The sequence below is a fragment of the Haliaeetus leucocephalus genome, unplaced genomic scaffold, assembly GCF_000737465.1.
Source record: "Haliaeetus leucocephalus isolate CR32 unplaced genomic scaffold, Haliaeetus_leucocephalus-4.0 Scaffold555, whole genome shotgun sequence".
Lineage (NCBI taxonomy): Eukaryota > Metazoa > Chordata > Aves > Accipitriformes > Accipitridae > Haliaeetus > Haliaeetus leucocephalus.
In genome coordinates, this window is record NW_010972991.1 from 7,007,775 (window position 1) to 7,033,640 (window position 25,866).

The 25,866-nt window shown below is 44.4% G+C and overlaps 1 protein-coding gene across 1 annotated transcript in view; it reads left to right on the forward strand.

The window, feature by feature from the left end:
* Positions 1–11,361, forward strand: part of TMEM65 (transmembrane protein 65) — a 63,647-nt gene extending 52,286 nt beyond the window's left edge. Inside the window, exon 9 of the transcript XR_774952.1 lies at positions 11,292–11,361. The gene's annotated coding sequence lies outside the window, so the exon portion shown is untranslated. The remainder of the gene's footprint in view (positions 1–11,291) is intronic.
* The last annotated feature ends 14,505 nt before the right edge of the window (positions 11,362–25,866 follow it).

Sequence of the window (25,866 nt, forward strand, 5' to 3'; positions counted from 1 at the left end):
CTTCATCTACCTCTGTCTTCCTTTCCATAGCGTGGTGGGGATGACTGGATGGCCCCAGGCCGTGAAGCCGTGATGCAGAAGTGCCATTGCTGATGGGTGCCCTCCCGCAGGAAGCTGCTCTCAGAGCCCAGGCAGTGCTTCTCTGGTGCGCCTGGGACCCAGCGTGCCAAAGGGGCAATGATCCGCAATCAGCCTCAAGCAATTAGTTTTGAAGAGATGCTGTTGTTTTGTAAAGACACGAGGCTCTGGGTGGGTTTAGGGTGTGGATTTATTTATTCAAAATAATTCACTTGCTGGCAAGCAAGATAGTCCCCTTTCTGGGTGCTGCCGCAGGCACCGGCCGTGGTGCCAGTGCTCAGCATTAAGGCAAACTGAGCCCCTTCTTCAGGGGGGCAGTGAAATGCTGCCGTCCCCTTTGCAGACACACGTGAACATGTGCATAGAGCCGGGTCGCAGAGAGGTGGCCCTGTGCTGTCCCACCATGGTGCGGGAAGGGGTGCGTGTGGGACGGATCCAGCCCCATCTGTGTCCCAGGTAGACAGTGTAAGGCTGGGAGGAAAGCTGTCTCCTTTCCCAGCTGTATGCATTTTCATGTAATCTTCTTTCTGCTCATATTTTTTCTACACCTTGACTTTACAATTTCTGTCTTTCATCCTTCTCCAAAATTCAGTTCTTTTAACTTGCATGGAGGGGAGGAATGAACAACCTGTGGAAGGAGGGAATGATTACATGGCTAAGGCAGCTGGATGCTTTGTTCAATATATTCATGACAGACTGAAAAGGGGAATGAATAATAATGGCACTAAACTTTTGCAGGCAGTAAAAAAATCAGACCAAATGTGAAGAATTCCAGAAGGATCTTTCGAGGCATAGTGACTGGGTGGAAAAACATGAGATTCACTACGCGTGAATGTATAGGGATATATGTGGTGAAAACCAATCCTAACTTCATGTGCAAAGTGTTTGGCTCTGAGCTGACCATTACCATGCAGGAGTAATGTACCTGGGCTATGATAGCTTGTGTTTTGAAGACATTGGTTCGGTTGCTCAACAGTGGTCAAAATACCAAATAGGGGTGCCCATCTAGTAGGAAGAAGATGGAGTAGCAAATTCTGGGACTCCTGAGCCATCTCAGGCAATCAAGCTAACAACCAACTCGGGGTATGGAAAACTGTAGTCAAATGTGTCATGTAAGTATTTAAGTAATGGTAAGCAAGTGTTATTCATAAGGGTATGTCTATACTGGAGCACAGGCAGAGCAAATTCATACCCAAACCCCACTAGATGTTTATCTGTAAGCATCACTGCTAGTGTTGTGTACAGGAGAAAATTCACAATGATGTAATGTAAGTTTTTACTGGCACGAGTTCAAGACTGAGTACATTATTCACAGGAAGCAAAGCTACCGCTGAATTATTCAGGGCTTGCTGAACAAGTGTTGAAAACCCAGTTCCACCTAATCACCACACTGACTTAATTTTTTATTTTTTCATTGTACCACAGCCTGGAAAGCCAGGGCCTTCTAGCTGTTGCAGCTCTTTCTCTACAGGCTTGGTAGGGGAAAACAAATATTTGATGCACAAAAATAAGTATATAATGAGACATCAGTGGCTTTTTCTTGATAAATGACTGCATGACAGTGTATTGCAGCTTGTTTCCCCATTCCCAGCAGCTCAGGGGAGGGTGCCTGGAAGTTGTGTCGCAGGTGCTGGCAGCTGAGATGGCAGCAGGACCACCCTGCTCTGCCTGTTCTGTGTGTTTATGGAGGGGAAAATGTCTCGATCCTCTCCTCCTGAGAAGACCAGGACACCAAGACCGTCTCGCTGCTCACACACTCGGTGCTCTTTCGTCGTTCTTTGCATCCTGGGCAAAGAGTGAGCCTGGTGGGTGCTGCAGGCAGACACGGGCATTGCTGCAGAGCATCGCCAGCAGCCAGTGACTTGAAAAGCAGTGACTGCTTGCAGGGACTGTGGTTCAGGTCTGCGTGAACAGATGGGCAGTGAGGAGGGGACAGTGCGTGTGGCTTGTGCATCACCACTAACTATCCTCAGGAAACTGGGAATTCCTGGTAGTGGCACGAGTTGTGCTGGAGGTTTAATTTATGTAGCAGTAAGAAGCTGCCATTTCCAGAGATTGTAAGATATATCTGGTGTTTGTTAAAGACTGACAATTACTTACCTTGCAAATAAGATTTATGGAATTTTAAAGAGAAGCTTTATGCTTTGGCAAAAAAAAAGAAAGATTTTACATATTATTTTCAGGGTTACTGAATTTTTGAAGCTTTCCTTAGTGAGTGGGCCACATCTTCATTTGGCATAAATATTGTGCAATTAATGTGAAGCATATACTGGCTTTTTGTCAGGTGAACATCTGACTTCATATGTGATTTCCTAAAATCCATTGTGAAAGGGTTTTCTTGTTTCTCCCTGGGTTGTTGTAAGGATTTTCTGGTAAAAGGAGGAGATAATTGGCCAATTATGCACACAGCATTGACTAAAAGACAACATAAACAATGAAACCAGGTTAAAATGTCTATTTGCTTTCTCAGAAGCCTTGCCATGTTCTCTAACTGCATAAATATGCAACTGTGGGTCAGGCTTGTGGCTATTTGAACTGGTGGTTGATGTAAAAGGTAACCCCTTCCCCAATATTTAGTGGCATTAGTGTGCAAGCTGTCGAACTTGGAGCTAGTGGGAAGTGTGCTGGTGAGGTGGTCAGAGATAAATGGTATCTTTAGGAAAATCACTGCTGGGTGAGAAAATGTAATTTGTAGAACAAGACAAAATATTGCATGTTAATAATTCATTTGAACAGAAAAAAAAAAAAAAGCCCTGTTGTTGCTTATCTGTTTTTCCTTTCCTTGTAGATACAGTGATACCACTACAGAGCTCTACCTCTACTAGTTGTGTTCCCCAGGGTGAAGCCCTCCCTGATGTTAGTGGGTGCCATCCAGGGCTCACTGAAAAAAGCCACAGCAAAAATCTGATTAAATTTAGTTAATTGGGGATTTCATTCAAGACCTTTCCAGACCTGCACTGTCATATTCCTAATTGGTGATGAGCATCACACAGGAAAACTCCTGCACTTGCAGAAGCCCCCGGCAATTTCTGTAGCCTGTGCAGTGCGGCTAAGGCCAGCACTGGTAATTGGCTTCTCTCACATTGATAAGGTGCTGCGGTTATCTCTGATATGGTCTAAATAAATGATGCTAAATCCATACTTTTTAACTGATTTTCAAATGACTCTGCCAACAGCCGTCACTCAAGCCATCCTCAACATATTGTTCAGGTCCACTTGACAGCTCTTAGACATCCACCTAAAGCAAAAATCTCATTACTCAGCTTTTCAATAGCCTCTTGCCCATCAGGACCTTGGCCATTTTGGGAAGACCTTTTCAAAAAGATCAGTTATTTTATTTTCTCCCTGATGAAGGTGACCTTAAATGCCCTTATACGCAGTGATTCAAATCTTCTACTCTGAGCCTAGGTAAGTGCATTACTCCCTAAACCCATTCCAAATAGCCAAAATCCTTTTCTGTGTTTCATTTTAAGTTTCCCTGGCTAGCTCTGTCACATGGGCCCTAAACTGGTTGTTAAATAATAAAGCAAAAAATGTTTTTATGCCTGTAGGTTAAGCACTGGTTAAACACATCTCACAGACAACGTTTTCAAGTTAAACATGCATATAGCTAATCCACTCTGATCTGGCTTTCCTGTGGTTACCATACAGATAAGAATTCTTATTAGTCTGATTATCTCTCTTTCCAACCCCTTTCAGATTAAATAATAATTATTTTTTTCTATTATGGCTTATTATTATGCTATTAAAAATTATGAGCAAACATTAGATTTAATCACTTCAGTGCTTCAAAGGAAAAGTTCTTCATCTATCTTAACGTATTTGTCATGACACATTTTTATTAGGCGGGAAGCAGTGATTTGGAGGAAAAAACCAAACCTTCTTTAACTTCTTAGCTTCAGCTTGAATGTGTATGTCTGAGTCTGGTTCTCCAGCATTTTACTTGTCAGTGTTTTTAAGGCTAAATTTTTTTTTTTTTTTTTTTTTTTTGTCTGGATAAACAGTTACAACATATGAGGTGTTTATTTATGCAGTTCATTTTCATGTGCTGAAACCTCCCCAGTGCACATGCTTTTTTATTTGGCTTTCTTTTATGGGACAATCCCCAGAGGCTAATCCTAACTCACCTGCCAGCCCCACTGCAGTGCTCTCCTCCATGAACCCTGCAAGGGCTACAGGACCCTCTGGCTGCTCTCATCAACAGCAGCAGGCTGAAGGGAGAGAGACTGTGAAATAAAGTGACGGTGGGAGCATTCCTTGCCATTTAAAGGCAGTTATGGGGTTAACATCCTTTGAGGACTTTGTTATTCTCTTCTGCTGTCTTTCAGAGTTTGCCTGTTCTGGCCTTTTGCGCCTGGGTTTTGAAGTAGGATGTCATGTGCAGAAACTCAGTGGACTTTGGTGTCATCTTATGGAAATGAAGCTCTTGACATAATGTGCATGAAAATCTGTAGCATTGGCTTTTAGTATCTGAAATGGTTTCTTCTGCTGCTGACAGCTTCTGAACTGACCCGGTGACAGTGTCATGAAGAGTCTCCTTTGCTATTAACTCCACAAGAGTAGCAGGTATTTTTATGGAAAGGGTCATCCCGAAAGGTGACATTTGGTTTGGTTTAGCCTTGTGCTTTTGGTAGTTCAGTCTGTATAACTTCTGTAAGTAGAAATCATCCTTCTTGTGGGTGATCTAATCAACTGATTTTATGCTTGATCTACGTCTGTTATAAATGATTTCCTTAAAACTCACTTTTTAATTCTGTAGACTGTTAAATAAAAGTAATCTGCTTGGTTGAGGCTAACTATAGTGAGTCAGAATCTCTTTTGGGTATGAATCATCATTAAATCAGTAGTAATGACAGCAAAGTAATACTCCCTATAATTTAAAACCTGAGAACGCCCTTCAATTACAATTTCCACTATTTTACACTGGAAACCACAATGACTTTTTAAATTTGTCAAACAGAAAGCTACAGGACAGACAGAGGCAGATAAAGCAATAAATGTCTGAGCCAATACACTTTTGATCAATGGTTTGTTTTTAAGGAAGATGCTCTGTTAAGCTTTATCAAGCTCATTTTGTTGTTACTAAAAAATGTTTGCTTTTTTCCCCCTAGCTTTCTGTCATTACTTTTTTTTAAATGAAGGGTAGAATTAGACTTGTGGTGTCTAGCCACATCAGTCCCACTCATATTTAGTGGAGGAAGGTAGACCTCTCCGGGGGTGAGCTATTGCACCCACCTGAGTCCCTGTGTTAGGATGGGCAGCGTCTGCTTTTGGAGGAGCCCATTTTCCTCTTCTGAGGAGAGGAGCCCAGGCAACTGCTGGACTCGTGCTTGTCTTTTGGAACAGCCAAAGTTCAGTGAGATAAATCTGCCTGTAGGCAAATCTAGCTATCAAAGCGAAACAAAATTTCATTTAGGATCACATATAAAAGCATGTTACTGATATCCACTTCAAATGAATTCAGTTATTGTTTGAATTCTATTAAATTTAAGAAAACTACAGAAGTTTAGTTTCTCTTTCAAACATGTAGCTGGTATAAATGTTTTATTGACATGAATTATATGGGTCCCCCTAAAGGAACTTCTCCATTTTATTTCCATCAAACTTTCACAGGAAAATGGATTGATTTTGAAACTCCTTACCAGTACTTTCTCTTGTATCTATTTGCTGTGAAGTTAGTTTGCTTAGTAACATAAGTCCAGCTGCTCAGATTGGGAAATATATAGAAGTGAATCCCTCTAGGATCTCTAAAAATATTAAAACTAATACTTAACTTTCTACCGATGGGCTTTAGGATCTGGTGCCTTGTGATTGACTAGGCGTGGATGTAAAACCTGTATCCCTCTGCATAAACCAGAAACTCTTACCCTGGGCAGAGGATACAGCCTTCGCCTTTCAGTGAACATGGGCTGCCAGAGCACAGTGAGTTACTTGTCAGTTCAGCGTCAGGAACCAACCATGCGCACAACTGGGACAGATGGAGGAGAATAATTAATGTATGGCTCACTTGATGAAAAATCATCATTTAGCTGTATTAACTTGATGGCTACAACTGACTCCTGTAACCTAAATGTGTCCGTGTGTTCCTTGTCAGCCTCTAGTCAGTGCTAGGGCAGTGGAGAGATGCCTGAAGAGCCATAGCTGCCCTGTTTGAAATAGGAGTAGCAGAAGGCAGGAGTCATCACCTGTACGGAGGGGACATGACACAATGAGGTGGCCCAAGGCACAAGACAGATGTGAATGAGCACCTGGTGCCTCTGCTGTTGCCCTTGCCAGAAGAGCCCTTCCCGTCTCTCCTTGTGCAGAGCATTAACACTGTACTGCAGGCGGTGAAGCATCACAGCAGGAAGAGGTTTCGGAAGAAGCTGAGGTGAGATGTGTGTAAGTACAGGTGAGTTTTTGTCCCTGGGCACATGGACTGTAGATAGTGATGGTCCAGGTCCTTCCATAAACAAAAGCGTTTATATCTGAAAATGAAATGACAAGAACCTAAAGTGACTAGAAATCTCACGCTGGTGTGTAGCTCTGCAAAGTTATTTTCAGCACACAGCCTGGAAACAGCTGCTGTAGGACCAGTGGGAGAGGGAAGCCAGTGGTTTGCTGCAGGAGTAGCAGGGACCAGCATCTTTCAACACCCCAAATGCCTGTCGACATGCTGGGGTGGAAGTCAGTCGGAGGGAACAGCACCCTGGAAAAATGAGTAGCGCAATGGGATTCTGATGGGGCAGTCAACAAGTGTCATGGGGCAAATTTTCATCTTGATATAAGAAAGAAATTTTTTACAGTGAGAACAATCAATCAGTGAAACAGCCTCCTCAGGGATGTGGCAAAGTGCCCACCACTGGAGATTTTCAAGATGTGATTAGACAGGGTGCTGTATAATCTCATCTAGACTCCCCTTTCCACAAAAGGTTGCACCAGATGACATTTCGAGGTCCCTTCCAGCCTGAGCTGGTCTATGATTCTGTAAGTAATAGCCTTAGGTGACATGGGCCTGGATGTGGGTATGTGAGAGCCCTGAATTTGTTCTTCAGATCCATCTACGTATTAAGCTGATAAAACATTTCTGCAGAATTGGTACTACACTTTCTTAGGGCACGGTTGCTGCTGAAAGACACCAGCAAGAGAAATTCTGCCTGCAAACTTCAGTTGCCCATACCAGGATGTGCCAGAGTAACTCCACTTGGGCAGTGTAAGGGGAGTCAAGGACTAAATACATTGCTGTCGCTCCTGTGCAGAAGTAATTTCAGTATTGTTTGATAGAAGGCCAAGCAGCACAAATCTTATCTGCTTCCATCATTTTGGACACAAAGGGCCAGACAATTCAATTTTCTTTTGGTTGCTTCACAACTCCAGGTTAACACATAATTAATGAAATCAGAAGCATTTTTTCCCTCTGAAGCCTCATACATCGGTTAGTTGGGAGGCGGCAGGAGAAGAAACAAATGTTCTAAAGCACAGCTAAAGCACTGTGCGGGTTTCTGATTCTCATTCCGAACACATCCTAGTGATGCATCCCACACGGGGGATAGCACAGCATGAAGGAAAGGTGTGCAGGATAAAGATCATCTCAGTGCTATTCATCAGTCTTGTATTTGCGAGCTAGAGAGACTACAGAGTCATCACCACAGAACTCCAGTCCCACTTAGTGCACCAGTGTCCTTGAACACGTGTCACTTCAATCTAGATAGGAAACTGGAAGATAGCAGGAAAGGCTTTAATCAGTCCCAGGGAGCTGTGATCAGTGGGTGCTTCTCATTGCTGAGCTTGCCCATGCCAGGGCCCACAGCAGCCACTGTGAGCATGGATTGTCTGCAGCACCAAGGCACTGCAAGCAAAGGGGCAGGAGAAGTCCTGGAGATCACTCTGGAGACCCAAAGAGTAGAGTGACTTCCTGAGGTCAACCAGACCAAGAGATGTTTCTGAGCATACCCAGACCCAGGATTATCCTCCGTCCTATAAACACTGATACAGGATTTAACTAACACTTCACCTAATGTCAGAGTTGCACTCTACAAGAGTCTCATGATTTTCCACCATTATGGCTCCTTGCTACCCTTGCTCTATATTTTCCATCCCTTGTAATGCATTCAGCTTCTCTTGGTAGCCCAGTATCTTTCTTCTACTTTATTAATATTTTGGTAAAACATGCATGCCATATGGACCTGGAACACAAGCTAGGATGCAGATATTTTTCCTATTAGTGATAAGGATCCAGACAATCCCAAATTACTTTGGAGATGACCCATTTGTTAACCTTGCAGCATTTGGTGGACTGCCAGGTGTCCATAGCATTCAACTTCTAATTGATGAGTTTGTAAGTGTGAGTGTTTAATATTGCCAGCTACAAACTGCTAATCAGACCTCAAGGGTACATGGGCCATAGTTTGAAAATACTGCCATGCAAAATAAGACCAGTAACAGTGTGACACAGGCAGATGGTGACAATGTTGTTCAGTGGTGGCAGAAATGGAGCCTACCATGTTCATCAATACTGTCCTGTTGCAGGTTGGCTGTGAGAGGACCTACCTATACAATAGGGAAAGAAAAGGACTTGCCTACGCAACTGATGTAGAAGTGCTTCTTCTCTGTGTGTACTGGGGCTGTGTGGTTACCTCCTTAGAACTCAAAATAGTATGTCCTAATGACCCCAGCACTGTACTCCACCAAGAAAACTGGAGATACCTGCTTTAGAAGCAGGGGAGGTTTTCCCAAGACAGACCCATCTCTATTTTATCCTGCTGAAACCTCCTGCAACTCCAGAAGCAGGCTGGGCCAGGATGCTCACTTTCCCCCCAAATAGAAGGACTTGATCTAATCTAGAGGAGGGGAAAATTCATGCTCTATTTCTTGATCAGGCTTCATACGTGACCTTGAACAGTTATTTCAGCTCTGTGCCTCAAGAGCCCACTTACAAAATGAGATAATGGCACCGACTCACTTGTCTCACATGGATGCTCAGAAATATCCAGAGAGGCTGGATAAGCACCGACAGTACTTGCAGATGGGAAAGTTGCCAGTCACTCGTTTCTGGTGGTCTCCCTGCCAAATTCAGGAGCAGAGGGACAGCTCTTGTGTGCACCATGTGCATAGTGAAGAATAATGGCAACTCTTAACATCTTTGTTCAAAATCACGCTGAGAGCAAATGATCTGGTTTATGACTAATCTTAGCTGCTTGGTTAAGAGGGGAGGAGAGCTATGGCTTCCTCTCCTCTTATACAGAGCAATAGCAAAGCACCAGATGATGATGATGAGAAACAACTGTGCAGGCTAGAAGTAATGAGCTGCATCAGCAGGATGCAACGGGCAGGGGAAGGGGCCAAGAAACCTTTGCAAGGTGAGCAGATGAGCAGCAGCTGTCTCCAAACAGATGCTGCTGTTTTCCTCACAAAAATGCCTAAGATGCTTGAGACGTTAATTGGAGATTTATGAAGGCAGGAGGGAAGGGTGAAGGGATGCATGGCAGCTGGCCACTGCTTTATAAATGACAGTAGCTTCCTTAAAATAAAGGAGGTTCTTAACGAATCATTGGGTTCTTGGCATATAGTTATCGACATGTATAGGCAAATGAACAAATGAATCATTTCATTAGCTTATTCACAGTGTTTTATGCCCAATGAATAGTAATTTAAGTAGTGGCAGGAAAAAGGTGGAGTTATTTCTGGCGTATCTAATTATAACATAAGTAGTTTTTCCTTCTCGCTATTATTTTGAGATGCTCAGGTAAAATCTGAAGTGAATTAAATGCCTGTGAAATCCTCCAGTCCCCTACAGAGTCTTTGCAGGAGGAGAAACCTCGCACTTGCTCAGGGATGAGTACTCGAGATGGAGAGCTTTTTATTACGTGCTACCTGCGTTGCAGAGGCAGGGAGACGCAGGCGCGGGGCGGGAAGTTGAGCTGGCAGCTCTCGGGAATGACGTGTCCTCCCTAGTTTGCATCAGGGATTTGGTACTGATGCAGCTCTGTGTGTGTGGCCGAGCTGGTGTAGGCACTGTATAAATACATACCAAAATAGACGTGCGGCTCCAAAGAGTTCGTCACGTGCATAAGTGGGATAGGAGGAGGAGGAGGGATGGGAAGCTGCTGCTATCATCAGGCTACAGAAGAGAGGTGAAGAGGGATAAAATTGTTTTGCTTAAAGTCACACAAGAAGGCAGCGCCACTGAAGCACTCAGCTTCTGCCTCTCTGCACTCCAGGCCAGCGTCTCACGTGGGTCCTGCCTCTCGACTTACTTACTGCCTCTGGCTCACTCTGATGGCAGGGGAAGTCTTCTTTTTATCCTTTTTTAATATGAGCATTTCCCCACATTATCACATCCGAAAGTAGTGATTGGGTTTTGGGTTGGTTTTCTTTTTCTGTGGTTACTCATGAATAAAGAACTGCAGAAAACTAATTACAGTAAACAAACCTTGATTACAGTAGCAGAGTGAAGTGGTGAATTATGAGTATAGAAGCTGACATCCCTGATTCACCTTCTTTATTTTTGCTTTGTGAATTTTTTATTTAAAAAAATCCACTCCCCGTCACTAGAAACCTGCCAGTTTGGACTGAAAGTTTTTCCACGGGATGTGTGGCAGCCAAGAAGTTACAGGCAGAGATTAATGGTTTGTGTAGTCCAGTGGGAGGCTGTTGCTGGATGGGGATTTGTGCAACACGTGCAATGTTGGGAAACCTAAAACCTGTTATTAGAAATAAACCTGCAGTTGCAGTGTCAGGGCATTTTAACAATTTGCAGCTTCTCCTTTGGGTTCATGTGGGAGACATCATACACTTAGGCTCATAGGTGCTGTCCTTAAGGAACAGCCTGCCTGAGAAACTTAGTTTGTAGGTGCTTTCACTGAAATCCCTCTCTGCCTTCCCCATACAAATCAGGATTTTGGCCTTCCTGTATTGACTTCAGCAACATGTGTTAGTATTGCAACAGCACCATGAAGAGTTTAGACCTAAACAGCAAATCCCACAAATTAAATGCTCAGTTCTATGCCAAAAATCGTTACCTCTGTAAATGGAGCAATGTTCCAGGATTGACTGGAAATGTGAATAAAAGTGAAGCCTTTGCAGCAAATAGTAGGACAGAAAAATTCTCTTATCAGCTTACCTAGAAGTAATAAAACTGGTTCTTGTTTGTGCAGCAGCCAAGATATCGTTGAAAAAAAAAAAGGAGTAGAAAATAATAGATTATTATACTGTGTAATCTTTTACTGTAGCAGGCTGGTACATGTGAGAAAGGGGTACAAAAGGAAAGAAAATGCTCTTTACAAACCCACTATCTCCAGCGATCAACACACTATTAAAGAGAACAAATGGACTTGAATGTTTGAAAAGCAGCAAATGTCTAAGTGCGAGAACAACAGAGACAGTTCTCCTTTAATAGCTGGCCTGTTTATCACAATCTCTGAGGTAACAGTAATTTTATGATTGGTTATTTATTTTGATTTGCACTGATTCTGTCCCCGATGAGTCATGAAATGGTTACCCATCCTCCTTTCTGTGTTTTATGGTGGTAGCACGTGCCCTGACTCCAGGGCTCTGATTTACTGAATGCTGTACAAATACCAGTTCCTAAATCTGGAAAAGGATGAACAAAATTTGTCAGGTAGTGACTGGAAAAGTAATTGAATTTTACCAAGTTGAAATGAGCCTCTCGGAAGCAGAACTTCAGCCTGTATTGAGCTACCTCTGATTTGTTTGAACTCAACAGGAGTACAAAAACCCATGCTGGGCGCTTTTGAGAGTCTCGCTGACTTTATTTTCATAATTATCCTAAGAATATTGCTGTAGTCAGACACCTCTGGCCTGAATTCATGTTTTCTCTATACATTTATGTGGATCCAGGCAATGTGTCTTACATTGCCTTTTGGGAGGTGATGCGTGAGCTGGCCATTTCTTTGCAGACTGTTGTGCCAGAGGCATTGGGGTGGGGAACGGCTCGCCCATAACATAGCAGGCAAAGGAAAAGTTGCCATCAGCAGAAAAGATGAAGCGAACAAAAGTATTTCAGAGTTCTTAGATGTCCTATGGCATTCACCCAGCCATTAACTGGCACTGCAGAAATGCACATGCCTGTTCACATGCTTGCTGGCAAAGCTGATTTTGCTTAATATGGCTCAGTCTCTTCTTATGGCATAGAAACTACTTGCAAGCTAAATGAAAAGATCTTGTTTGCGCCTTGGTTCTATAAATATTACACTCTTATAAAAACTGTCCCTATGTTTTGCTGCCTACACTTCACTCACAGGTATAGCTCCATCCTCTATTTTCTCCTCCCTAAAAACAGCTCCATATGATCCCCAAAGGTATACTTTTTTTCTATATGTTTGCTCAACACATAACTGGAAACACTCTCACTGACTGCAGTGTGTTTTGATTTGGGTTGTAGGCAAGTGATAGAGAAGATACAAAGTCAGGTTGTTAGAAAAAAACAGAATTTCTTGTTGTGTCTTTGCTGCTGCACAGTTGTATGGGATTTGCTTCAAGTCAGCGATGAATGTCACTGGTGTTCAGAACAGTTTCAGGGAAGAGTGATCTTTCATATCTGACCTATTGCTTCTTGTCTCTGAACAGTAAAGTAGCCAAATTCATCAAAGGACACTTGCATATAAATGCTAATTTATAACAGGTCTGCTAGGGATCTCTTAAATATGAAATATATACATTGTCTGCTTCTACTGAGAGGAGAAAAATGTGTCCAATATTTACAGTAAACCAGCAATCTTCTTTCTCTCTGTCTGTACTTCTGTTTATTCAAATGTAAAACAGAATTTAAAGATTCTTGCCCAGCAGGTCTACTTTAAACATTAATATCTACAGAAATGTATTCTGAACACTGAACAGAAAGTGTTTCGTATGCTAAATGAAGATGAACCCTAAGTTTCAACTTAAGGTTTCATTTTTTCAGCAATTCACCACAGTAGCAAAATTTGTATTCATTTGCACTTGGTTCATTTTCTTGAACTAAGACATTTAAATCGAGCTATACTTTTTTTATTCCCCCAGGGCAGGGGGAGAAAAAGGAAGCACAGGCTTCCTGCCAGTTTGTAAGTAAGCTGGGAATGGCATGCAGCCAAAAAGATTTGGATTGAAAAATACAGGTAAGGAAGATGTTTTTAGAAGGTAAGAGATTTCAGCAAACTTATTGAGGGGATAGTATTACATAAACAAATTTTCTTCTCGGATATAGATAATTCCAATTACTCCATGAAAATAAATGCTAAATAAGACATAAGAAATTACTACACCATTTCCTTGCACTGTATAGAAAATTTTTAGTAAAACCAATTATGATGGCAGAAATTACTTTGCTAATGGCAAGGTATTAATAAGCAATACACATTCTTAGAGGGGAACTTCGTTCTGTGTTTTGGGAATGTCTCTGGTAAGCGGAGATGGAGACTTTCTTCTTCAGATCGTGCTTCATTCAAATGCTGAGTAATAGAGGTCAAAAGCCTGTGTTCTTTGTTAAAAAAATAATAGGTGAGATGGACTGTGGGTTTTATTTTAGGGGGCATTCCCTATTGAGAGGACAAATGTCTCTTCTGTCCTAAGTTTGTACAGCCCCCAGCACAAGGGGCACCCAGTAGCTTTTGTGTTTCTGAGTGCTAACGATAGATAAACCTTTATAACTAACAGTGACACCATGGTGAGAGTGGTTTGTTGTCTCTGGGATCAGTCAGAGTAGTGATGGTCATGGCATGGGTAGGAGGTAGGTGGTCTGTTTTGGTGCTGCTGTTCAGGCATGGGGCTGGAGCCAGGCTGAAACCAAAATTCATTAGCTGTCCACAGGTTTACCCGGTAGGGAGTTTGCAGGGCCACCACTAGGTTCCAGGGGAAACGGTGTCAGAATGCAAGGGTAAGAAGGACCACAAGGTTACCCCAAAGGACAGGCTCAGCTCAACCTGGGTTGTCCTCACCATACTGCACTTCACCCAGGGTGGACAATGTGGCCCCGAAGAGCTTGGGTGTCCCAGCCAGATCAGGGCCACCAACTCACTGTGGATGCAGCCAGGAGTCTGGCATGCAAAAAGCAATGCCTGTCTGCAGAATGACACAAAAACCTCTCAAGATAAACAATTTCTGAGTCCCAGACTGACATAGGTATCAGAGTGACTTTCCTCTCAGTATTGGATGGGGAAATAAGCTGCCTGGGGCTCACCAGGGAGAGTGAGTGAAAGCCAAAACTGCCAGATGCTCTAACTTGCCATAGGGGTATGCAATGGAGTGTGGTGTTTGCAAAATAACGAAGTGTTACCTCGCAAGAGCAGATTTCTCCACACGTTGAGCTGGGCTCAGTGTTTGTTAAGCTGATGTCTGCTTGTGGCTCATGGGGTTTGGGTTCAGCCGTGACCCCCACTCTGGATTGCTAATGGGGAGAAGGTGCAGCAGACACCGGGCTGGGCAGAATGCCAGAAGCAATGGCACAAGTGTTTTCCAAAACCCAAAGTGGAGCCCATCTCATCTGTCTACAGACAGCTGCACGTGAGACGGTGGCTCCCAGCTCCTCCGTAGGCTGTGGAGAAGCTCAGGCAGTTTCTACACTGCGATCGGCTGCCCTCTGATCCGTTAGCATCATCCGAAGTGCCCATTTCTCTCCATGGACTATAAAGAAAGCCTGAGGAAACTAACTGGTATGTATATTGTAGTTAAAAGAATCTCATCCCCAGGGACTGTGCAAGAAAATCCGTTCAACTAAAAAAACACCACAAGGAAGAGCACCAAGGCTTACAAGTTGCTTTTATCGCTTTCTTTATGGGGAAATTTTCCTGAGTCTTAAAGAGCTAGGAGGAGATGTTCCATGCCTATGAACGTCTCAGGAACACGTTAAAAAAGAGGCAGTGTAAAAGTGTGTACAATGTTGGAAGAGGATATGGTTATTTATAATGTATTGTCACAGAAACCCTTTTATTATCCCTTTGGATGCATCATTGAAAATGTTTAGGAAGTTCTGCTGTCCCCAAATAGCCTGGCATCGATTCTGGTCTCCACACTGTGTAGGAGGCTGAGCGTAACACCAAACTGAGGCAAAAAAGCACGAAACTGGGAAGAAGGAAACATTGAGGACGGTTTGCTTAGGGATAACATCACGTTCGATGTCATTGAGAAAGCATTAAAGGAAGGTTCGCTGAGGGAGCCTGATTTGGGAGCTCAGATAGCAGTAGATGTTTGCAGGCCCTTAGAAAAATGCATGGTGTGAAGACTGTCCAGGTTGTGTCCCCTCTTGCGAGTACACCCTGCGATGGTGCACAGGAACATTAGTCCTGCCAAAGGACTGCCCAGGCTGCGGTGGGACCCTCCTGCACCCTCTTCCCAACCTCTGGAGGTGATGGGCGATGGTGTTTCTCTGTGCAGAGCAGCACGGCTGCTGTGACTGACGTTGGTTTGCTGCAGAGCTGGCTGGTGCGTGTCGTGCTGACGTGCTGCCTGTAGTTTTGTGTGAGTTGTGATTAGACTCTGTTGCTGGGATTCATCTCACCAATGTCTGTATCTGAGCAAGTTGTCTAGACCCCCTTTACGGTCCATGGAGGAAAACTGGCACGTTCAGAATTTCATTCATGTCATTCTATAGTTTTAGAATGAAACTACATTTAGAATGAAACATATTTAGAATAACTTGTTGGGATAAAAGTGCCTGTTTCCCTCCATTGACCATAAAGACAGCCTATGCTAACCAGCTAGAATGAGAGATATAAAGCTATGTGAAATGAGTCTCATGTTGTGCTGGTTTTGGCTGGGATAGATTTATTTTTCTTCACAGTAGCTAGTACGGGACTATGTTTTGGATTTGTGCTGAAAACAGTGTTGATAACACAGGGATGTTTTCGTTACTGCTGAGCAGTGCTTACCCAGAGCCAAGGCCTTTTCTGCTCCTCACCCCACCCCACCAGCGAGCAGGCTGGGGGGCACAAGGAGTTGGGAGGGGGCACAGCTGGGACAGCTGACCCCAACTGACCACAGGGGTATTCCCAACCATAGGATGTCATGCTCAGTATATACAGCTGGGCTGGAAGAAGAAGGAAGAGGGGATGTTTGGAGTGATGGCGTTTGTCTTCCCAAGTAACCATTAGGCATGATGGAGCCCGGCTTTCCTGGAGATGGCTGAACACCTGAACACTGCCCATGGGAAGTGGGGAATGAACTCCTTCTTTTGCTTTGCTTGCATGTGTGGCTTTGGCTTTACCTATTAAACCATCTTTATCTCAGCCAATGAGTTTTCTCACTTTTACCCTTCCGATTCTTTCCCCCATCCCACCATGAGGGGAGTGAGCGATCGGCTGTGTGGGGCTTAGTTGCTGGCCAGGGTCAAACCGCAACACATATGATGGGTGCATGAAGCTTGGTGAAGTGAGTCTGAAGTGGTTCTCTAGGGTATGCTGTCACTTAGGTGGGTTTGATTTTTGTGGAGTCTGTGTTGTGGGATGAGTAAGATCTTGTGTAAAAAAAAAAAAGTGTGCAAAATAAACCAACACAAAGGGTCGTGGTTCAGTGGCTAGCTGGAAGAGCAGAGTTGGGGGAAGAACTCTGCATTTCTGTGACATTTCTGTGCTGGCTGACACCCTCTGAGTGCAGCACGTCCCTGTGTGTGTGAACATGAAGAACCCGTCTTCCATTACTGATAACCAGCAGACACAGAGATGCCAGCGGGCTGGCAGCGAGCCAGAGCCATAACTGCGGGTCCAAAGCCATCTCCATATCTCACCAAGACATCCACAGGCATCAGGTACCAGGGGTACCTAAGACCTGGCTCCGAGGGGATGGGTGCAGGTACAAAGCTCTTCTGGAAGACCTGCAGGAACAGGAAGAAACCTCCTCAGCAATCAGCACAGGCATCAGCGTTTCCTGGTATGTGGGGACATCAGACAAGAAACGCATCGGTGTGGATGCTGACAAGTGAGTGAGGCAGCCTCAGCTCTCCAGCCAGCCCGGCCGGTGGGCTGGGTGCTGCGGGGGGAGCTGGAGCCCTGTGGTGGCCCCTTTCTGCCACGTGGCCCCAGGCAGGACATGGGCCCCTGGGCTTGATGCTGCGGGGAGACCAATATGTATTTGATAAACTGAGATGAAAGAAAGTTGTAGCTTAAAGGCTTGCCCTCCGGTCTCACCCTGGGTTCCTGGATGGGGGATATAGTAGTTAGCAAAGAGAGAAAGTTGCAAAGTCCACTGCCAATAACTTATTCAGAAAGGGCATTGGATTCCTTGAAACATGTATTTAAAAATACTGCCTGGAATAGTTTGTTTTTTTCCCAAATTTTTGCCTACAAGATAAATATGCGTGATGATTTCATTGAGTAATAGATCATTTGCTGATGCAGGCTACGTTATTGATCTGGGGAAGCTTCTTACTTTCCATTAGGAAAAGACAGAGTAAACAGATCAAATCACTGTTCAGTTAAAAATGTTGCTGTTTTAAGACCTTTCCTGTCGGTTTAATGTCATTCCTTTGGGACTTTTGCAAATTGAAATATTGATATCATGCTCTGAACTGCTTTTTCTTATTAATCAGAATATATTGTCTGACTGGCATGTACATTTTTGCTCTTCTGACATCTCTCATTCTCTTAATTATCTACATTAATAATTGTGTCAGTCAAAACCTCATCACAAATCTTTTGGTGTGGTGTATGTCCAAAGCCGTGTATTTCTTCAGTAACGTTGGGTCAATTACAATGATGAGAATTAAGACCAGTGGCTGTGCTCTGCTCTTTCCTGCTGTTTCTGAAATGTCAAGGAGCACTATCTGATGGAGCATGTCACCTCTGCAAATCTCACCCTTCTGACTGAAGTTTACAACATGCTGAGGAATATTTCTAATAGCCATAACTTTTGTTCTCCGACACCCAACAGATGTCAGCCTGTTTTAATATTTCGCTATCAAAGAACCATTGATCTCATCATGCCATGCTTAGAAATATGCTTGCTTTATCCAGTGTAAAGAAACTGGTCCTTTATTACAATTTCCCGTGTTCAAACATTTCCTTTTGGATTGTGGCCATTTTACCAAGTAGTCCAGATCACTTTGCAAAGGTAAGCTGTTTTCCTGCTTGCTTGCTACTTTCCTGATCTTGTTATCTTCTGCATATTTTACCAGCAAAAAGCCTGTGTCAGAGTCAAAGCATTTATTTAATGCTGGCTCAAAGCCTGATCTCCGCAATAGCCTGCACCAAACAGGTCCCCCCTGGCACTGTCTGCACCCAGGCGCACTTGGAGACCCGTCCGTGAGCCAGCCTTTAATGTGTCTAATGATTCTTCTGATGTCTACAGCTCTCTCATGTGTGTCGACTGATCAACATACCGCATAACAGTCAAGTGTCTCAGGAGGGTCCAAGAATATATATAGTGTATAGATCCGTAATCTTGGGAAAATGCCCGAACCTTACTTTCACAAGCCTATGCTGCATTAGTGCATGGCCCCTCAGATTTGCTGATCTAGACCCTAAGTTAAATGGTTGTTTTAGTGGTCCGGGGTAGTCTTCCCACAATGTACAATGCCTGGGATCACCATGTTCTTCTTTGGGAACTTCGGCAGCTTTTCAGCCCCATGGTGATTTCCCTAGTTTCCCCAGAGACATTGAAACATCTCTGGTTCTTCCCTCTAAGGCTCTTGGCTGCAAATTTTAGCAGATGGCACCTCACCTCCTCCTCTGTTCCTTCTGTGGGTTGAACACCACATTCACCGACATCGTATGGGTTAAATATAACCCTTTGCTGCCGTCCCGGTTTGGCACGGGCAAGACGAAGCCTGGAGTGGTCTCCACACCCCTCTGGGCACGGGGGACTTGCTCAGGCATTGACAGTGCCCGGACCATAGCTGCCATCCCAAACACGCAGGCAGCCTTCCTCTGCCCTGGCTTCCAGTGGGACAGTGTGCAGGACCGCTACGGCACAGTCTGTACCTACGAGGTATAAAATAGTACTAACACATACTATATATTTCACAGTCATCTGGGAACGGAAAAGCTAAAATTATACAACAAGCTTGGCAACTGTCTGTCTAAACCTACACATCTAAACCTGGTGAGAGCTGATCTGAAGATTTTAATGTCAAAATGTCACCAAAATCAACATGGTTTAGTGTGAAATGGTGCAGTTCTGTTGTACCTAGGATTTCTTTGACTGCGCGTCGCCTGAGGAGTGGTCCGCTCTGACCGTAGGCACAGCCCAGAGCAGCTTGTGGTGAGGTGAAGCAGCCATAAAATTACTTTGGCTTTCCAGATAGTCACTGTGCTTCCCTGAGTGTGTGCTCTGTGAAGACCTGTAATTGAAATAGCTCAGCATTTCTCCAATAAAAGCAGTGATCTATCTGCACCACAGCTGAACCATATTAAAATACCACCAGAATGATGTTCCAGGCAGGCAGTGGTGTTCCTATGCAGCCCCCAGTGCTTTCTTCAGGGCTCCTAAACTGCTGTTGAGGGGGAAGTTTCAATAAGCAGGAAACATTAAACAAATAAAGGTATTAAACAGTCCTTGTGTCTTATTACCAGTGAACAGCCGGTCAAAAATAAATGCATTTATTATGGACTTGTTTGCAAAACTGATTTTGCTTAATATGGCTCAGTATGGCTTACGGCACCACTGAAACTACTTGTAAATTAATATTTTTTTTTTCTTGGCTTAGTAAATAATATCTTTGCCTGTAAGTTCCTATGCCTTTCTTACTGTTTTCCTCCTGCAATTCTCTTCCATCTGTAGTTATATCATCCATTTCCCTCTCTCTGTGGAGAGGAAAACATCACCATCTTCTAGGTCAAGCTGACTAAAGGTGTTGCTTCCCTGTGATCCAGCACTGTAGCAGGATAATTTCAGACTTTTGGTGGGAGATGAGTCAGTCTCAGTATTATATATAATAGGGACTTGCAGGCAAATGAAACAACCCCAGCCTGCAGACCGTGATGCTGGAGCTGGACCCAGTGTCAGGGGAAGCTGTGCAAGTGGTGGGACCTTCTTGTAGGCATAAAGCTGGAGAGGGCATGGGGCAAATCATGCACAGGGCCCCTGCCTCCTCCTCTCAGGCACCGTGTAGATACTTGCTGGTATTAGTCACCAGTATCTGACAGTTCAGGCTTTCATCTAGCACCAGCTGATCACCAGTGCGGATAATCTTTTTTTTAATATATTTCCTAAAGGTACTTTTGTATGTGCTTGTAAACGTAAATGTACTGGGCAGTGTCTGTCTGGTGTGTGGCTCACGGATGTTGATGGTAGTTAGGGGGTGGCAGAAGATGGAAGATTCTGGATCTCTTGGATGTCTAAGTGGGCCCTTCAGTGAGAAAAGCGCTCTGTGATTTGGCTGGTGTTTCTAGGCTCAGTCCTGGTGTCAGTATCGGATGAGCACAAGGAAAGTGGTGGCTCCTCTGCAGCACGGTGCCACGTGTTAGCATTCAGCAGAGCAATCTCATCTTCCCCGGCAGTGACCGAAGCGGGTGCCAGGCAGGCAGGGCAGCAGATGTTGCCTGATGCAGGCTCGTGGTTAGGCTGGCCCTGACATTTGTTCAGCACATTGACTAAGAACTGGGACCTTCACAGTTCAAGGCTTTTTCATCCAGATTTCCCTGAAAAGACACTGTATGAAGAGCTCAGTCAGCTGGACTGCTATGGACTGGACTTCTGTTATACTCAGCAATCAAAGGCAACAATATGACAGAGGATGGCATTCAAGATTTTCCTTTAATGCTCTGTCTCTTGCCTCTATCAGGGAAACACGTGGGAAAAGGCAGTAAGAAAGCATGAATTTTGCAAGATGCCTGTTTGGAAATGTGTTGTGAAGATTTTGATAACACTTGCAAAAAAAAGTTACAGTGAGTTTTTGTCCATTCGTTTCTCTGATAGCAGGCAGGTATCTCAGAAAACTCAGGCACCTTGCAGATTCAGGAGAACCAAGGGAGTCAGTGAGGATGGTGGGTCAGATTTGGGTCTTAGCAGTACAGCAAGCTCTTTAGTGCAGATCTACTTGTTTGCTTCATATAGAAGATGAACTTCAGGCAACAGCCATGACTTTGGAGAAATTAAGGCAAATATTTCAGGGAAGTTTGTCCCCAGAAAAGGAGCCAATGGGTGTCCTGTGCTGCCGTAAAGTCCCTGTATACTGGAATGAGTTTCCTTTAATGAGCTGACTTATTTCAGGTGTGAAGGACACCAATAACTCTCACTAATTTGATGGGAGCTGTAAGTGCTCGGCCCATAAATATGGAAAATGGTGTGTAGAGGTGGGTAAACACCCATTTGTCTCAGACAAATGATAGAAAGCTGCAGTGCACTTTTCCCCTAATCTGACACACTCATCAAATCCTGTGCACATATTTTTCAGCATAATTTCCCTTTTTATAATGCAATCAAATTACCAGGAAATTAAAATTAGCCATAGAGAGACGGATCCTGCAAGTTCTTTGCTGAGGAGGGAGAGAAAATGGGCAGAGCTTTATCAGGAAATGAAAATCAGGCTGGCTTTATTGTCACACCAGGTGCTGTTTATTGCGAAGGACTTGTTTTTACTCCACTGCTCAGTTAAAGAAAAGCCCCAAACCAGCCATCTGCCCCAATGAATAAACTCAGTTTCCAACACAAAGTCATTCACAGAGAGAGATTTGTAGCAAAGCTGGCTTGGTATCTCAGTTTGTGCTGCAGAATGAATGGGAAGATTTTGCAAAGCACCTTGCCAGTCTTCTGTCATTATTACAAGCAGAGGTACTGATGGGAATGCAGCTGCATCCATGAATCTCCATCTTGTCTTCTTTTCTGAGGTGGCTGTGGAGACTGTGTCCCCAGGATGTTGCTCTATGTGTATGTGTGTACCTGCAAGATAACCAAGACCACAGCAGCTTGTGCCTGTTTACTGTTCTTATGGCCCCGGTTTCTTCACTTTTCAGCTGAACACTGAGCCTTGTTGATTGTCCCCACTTTTCCTTTGCAAAAACACATGGGATTGCCTTGAATACAGAACCTGAACAGATTTTTTTAGCAAGCTTGAAAGCTAGTCCACCTTTAAAATGCTTGCTTCTACAGTCAGCTTTGATTATTATTAATCATCCGCTAATCCAAAAATAACATGTTATATAAACAAATTGCTCTCCCCCAAGCCTCAAAAATTATTTTTTGAAAGGTATTTTTACATTCAGCTAAAATACTCCTGTTGATTGATTTTCACTCTGCCTCCTCTAGACTTCACAGATAACAGTGGAGTTATACATAGTGACGGAGTCTGGTGGCAGGAAGGAAGGATTTCCCAGGGAGGCTGTTACTGGGGTGTGTTAGGTAGGAGCTGCAGACACAATCCTATCCCACCAGCATGGGTGGGAGACTCAATGGCCTGAGAATATTGTGTCAGTGTGCACCTTTATTCTGCCTGCACCACTGAAGTCAAAGGGTACCTGGACATCATTTGAATGGGAGAGGAGTCATCATTTTCCATGCCATGTGGCAGCACTGTTCTCCAGGTGGGAGCACAGCAGTCAAGTCAAGAGACCCAAATTGTTGCTAATTCTGCCATTTTCTATAGGATTGTGGTATATAAATACTGAGCAGCCAGCTAATTTCTATGAGCTTTTGGGAGCAGGGGAGCTCTTAAATGGATTTACAAAATATCTGGCATAGTGGGAATGTCAACTTAGCAGGGAGCTATATTAGATGAGGTCTTTATGTTATAACACCTCTACAATGGACTAGGGAGAAAAGATGGGCAGGAGCGGGGTCTCAGGGTGACGTTCCTCTGGCTTCAGTGATGCTGGTCTCCTTGCTCCACATGTTTAAGTCTTGAGTAGTGAGTGACCCAAGGAGTAAAAGAAATAGATGAAGATTTCAAAATCACTTGCTCACTTATCTGAGCTCTGGCCTAGAGCAGTTCTTGCAGTAATGGCTGTGATTTGGACCTACTTCACCTTCTCAGTGTTAATTCAGGGCTTGTTCCTCCAGGCCAGCACGTGGTGGCAGGAGAATGGGGGAGTGAAATCTCACTAAGGGCAATAGGAAAACAGAAGATGAAAGTTGGAGAGAAGTGGTGATACAAAGGTCAGACAGGTCATTTACATGGGAGCCATACAGGGTTGTGAAGAGACCGCTAAGCTCATCAAACTAATACAGTTGATTCTAGCAGTACATTGTATTTCAGCTGCCCAAAGACATCCTGAATCCAATCTGCGTGAACAGAACAACTCAGCCTGGTTTCTCTAGGTCAACCACGAGCAGAAACACTACTCAGTGGCTCAAGCATCAGATCTGGAGTTGGGACCTGAGCCCTTCATCTCTCCTTGCAACACCCCCGCCGCCCCTGGCCCTGCCCGTGCCGTGCTCCAAGGCAGCCATCCCCAGCACCAGCGTGGTTGGCCTGGCATCAAACAGAAGCCGACAAACCCCGTACACCTGGGGCACCTCTGCAAGGCAGCGCGTGGTCAACAACCTCTGCAGCCTCCCAGAGAGGTTCCCCGCGTTGCTGCCCCTCGCTCAGGGCACTGGGGTGCCCGCATGTGCCTTGTACTGTTGTCTGGAGGGGATAGGGTGCATTTACAAGGCATTTTGACTCCTCCTATTAAAGGGGTTATAAATAAGGCAGAAGGGTATCAGCCTTTTATTTGTGCTTGATTTAGGGATGCTTCAGCTTCTTATGTATTTTGGAACAGCAACAAAGCTTTACGATAGAGTAAAGAAAGATGTTTGGCCTTGAAAATGAAACAGCCCAAGTCTCTCACCGAAGCTCCAGGTGAACTGAGGACTGGAGATGCTGGGCCAGCCCACAGGTCACTCTGGCTCCCTGACGGGACGGAGGACCTGTAGCAAGGGTCCTGGACACCACCATTGACTCTCCTGCCACAGATTTTTGCTGTGACCCTGGCCAGTTTGCTTAATGACTGTGTCTGGATGAGGCTAAAGGCACGTGTCTGTACCCGTTCCCTGCCACTGAGCCCAGCTGGCTTGGGGTGGTCCAGGCAAATTTTCGGATCACATAGTGTGGCCACATCCAGACTGCCCATTGGCAATGTTGTCTGCTCCATGCAGACCCTGAGCCATGCCTGGGGTTTATCTGGGATAGTGCTTGCTGGCCAGGGAGCCAAAAATGTGCCAGGAGTATGGTAACAATTTGACAGTATGGAAAACTGAGTTCCCCAGCCAGGGCACGTCTCCAGACAGAGGCACGTCTTTATGTCTCCAGAGGTAAAATTGCAGACATGCACATACATGTCTATGCATAAATTATATACAAAAGCATACTTATGACATTAAATATAGGAAACTTTTTTAGGTGCTTGGATTTATAGCAAAGGTATTTAGGCCCCTAACGCTCAAAGAAATGCCAGTGGGAATTTGGTATCTCTGTGTATTTACAGATCTAGGCCACAGTCCCTGTCCCAGAGGGTTTGTGGTCCCACTAGATACCACTCTGCTAGCAGGATGAAGGACCAGCATAAATGATGTTATGCATTTTCCTTTGATCTTTCCCCTGGATGGCATTATCATCACTTGATAAACTAGCTCCCTGCTGCCAATCACCCCCACCCATGCTCTTTTATGCCAGACCACACAGAGGAAGCTCAGAGGTACTTACAATGAGCATGCTGACTAGCCTTCACAACCCTTGGTGCCTCAGGAACAGAGCAGAAGGCCATATATCTTATTTAAATTGCCATCTTAATGTGATCTCTTGAGGCCCTTTAGGCTGGGGTTTGGGTAGAGCTGCACATAGAGTTCATTCATTTTCTTTACCCTGTTGCAGGTTTCACCAGCTTGCTGATCTGTAACTAGGTCAGCTTCATAAAGCATCATTTCTGTTCTAGGGCTTTGTCTTCAGTGGGGAAGACATAATCGGGGAGGCTGGATAACAAACGAGTGAGACTGCACAGGTCTGTGAGTGAGTGTTAGTTTGTTGCTCTTAGCTATTGGCTTATAACTATTTGCAGACTTGTGAATTGAAGTAAGCCACATGAGACCAATCCATTGGCACTTGTTATTCCACACTGGAATTAAGATGTCCTATACTGGGACATATCCCCGTTACCCAAGTGTCCCTAGTGTAAATGGCAGGTACCCAGAGAAACCTTCACATTGAAGGTCTCATTATTTGTGAGTTGAACGTCACGATGGACTGACAGGATGGGCTAAAAGAGCAAAGTGTTTAAAATGGGGTGAGCAGTCCAAGACTGGCTATAAGGGATGAAATCTCCATTAAAGGCGGCACAGTGGCCTCGGTGCAGCAGGCAGCCACTATGGGGCATGGCTGCCAGTGGGGAAGAGCAGAAAGGGAAGAAAAGCAGTGAGAGCCTAATGGCAAATGCACTGTGTGAGCAAATCTCCATTAATCGTGAAACATGGAGTTAAAATGGAAGTCTTGATAGCTGAGGGGCCAGATGGGGCTGCAATACGGACGTCTGCCGTAAAGGAGACAGGGAGGGAGGTGGAGTTGGGTGAAGAAGGAGTAGGAGAAGAGGAAGGCAAAGCAGGCAAAGAAGAGAGGAGTAAAGGCTGAGTAGGAGTGGGAGAAAGGGAGAACAATTAAATGATCATCAATCCCGATTCACACTTGTACAAGCTGTATTTTTTTTACAGACTCTCAGGAGAGAGGAAGGGCTGCTCAGAAACAGCTTTCTCTGTCACTTTGAAAAGCAGCAAAGTCCTTTCTTACACTAGAAGGAAAAAAACATGAAACAGTGCTTTGCAGGAGTGAACTGAGTTCTCACGTACAGCTAGACTCTTAATCCTGTACTTGCCTGGTTCTTGTTCTGTGCCAGAGACCCCAGTTTTTGAATCAAGCAGTCAAAGTGTAGCCCTTAGGTAGATTAGAAAGGATGAAAAATCAGAGATGAGAAC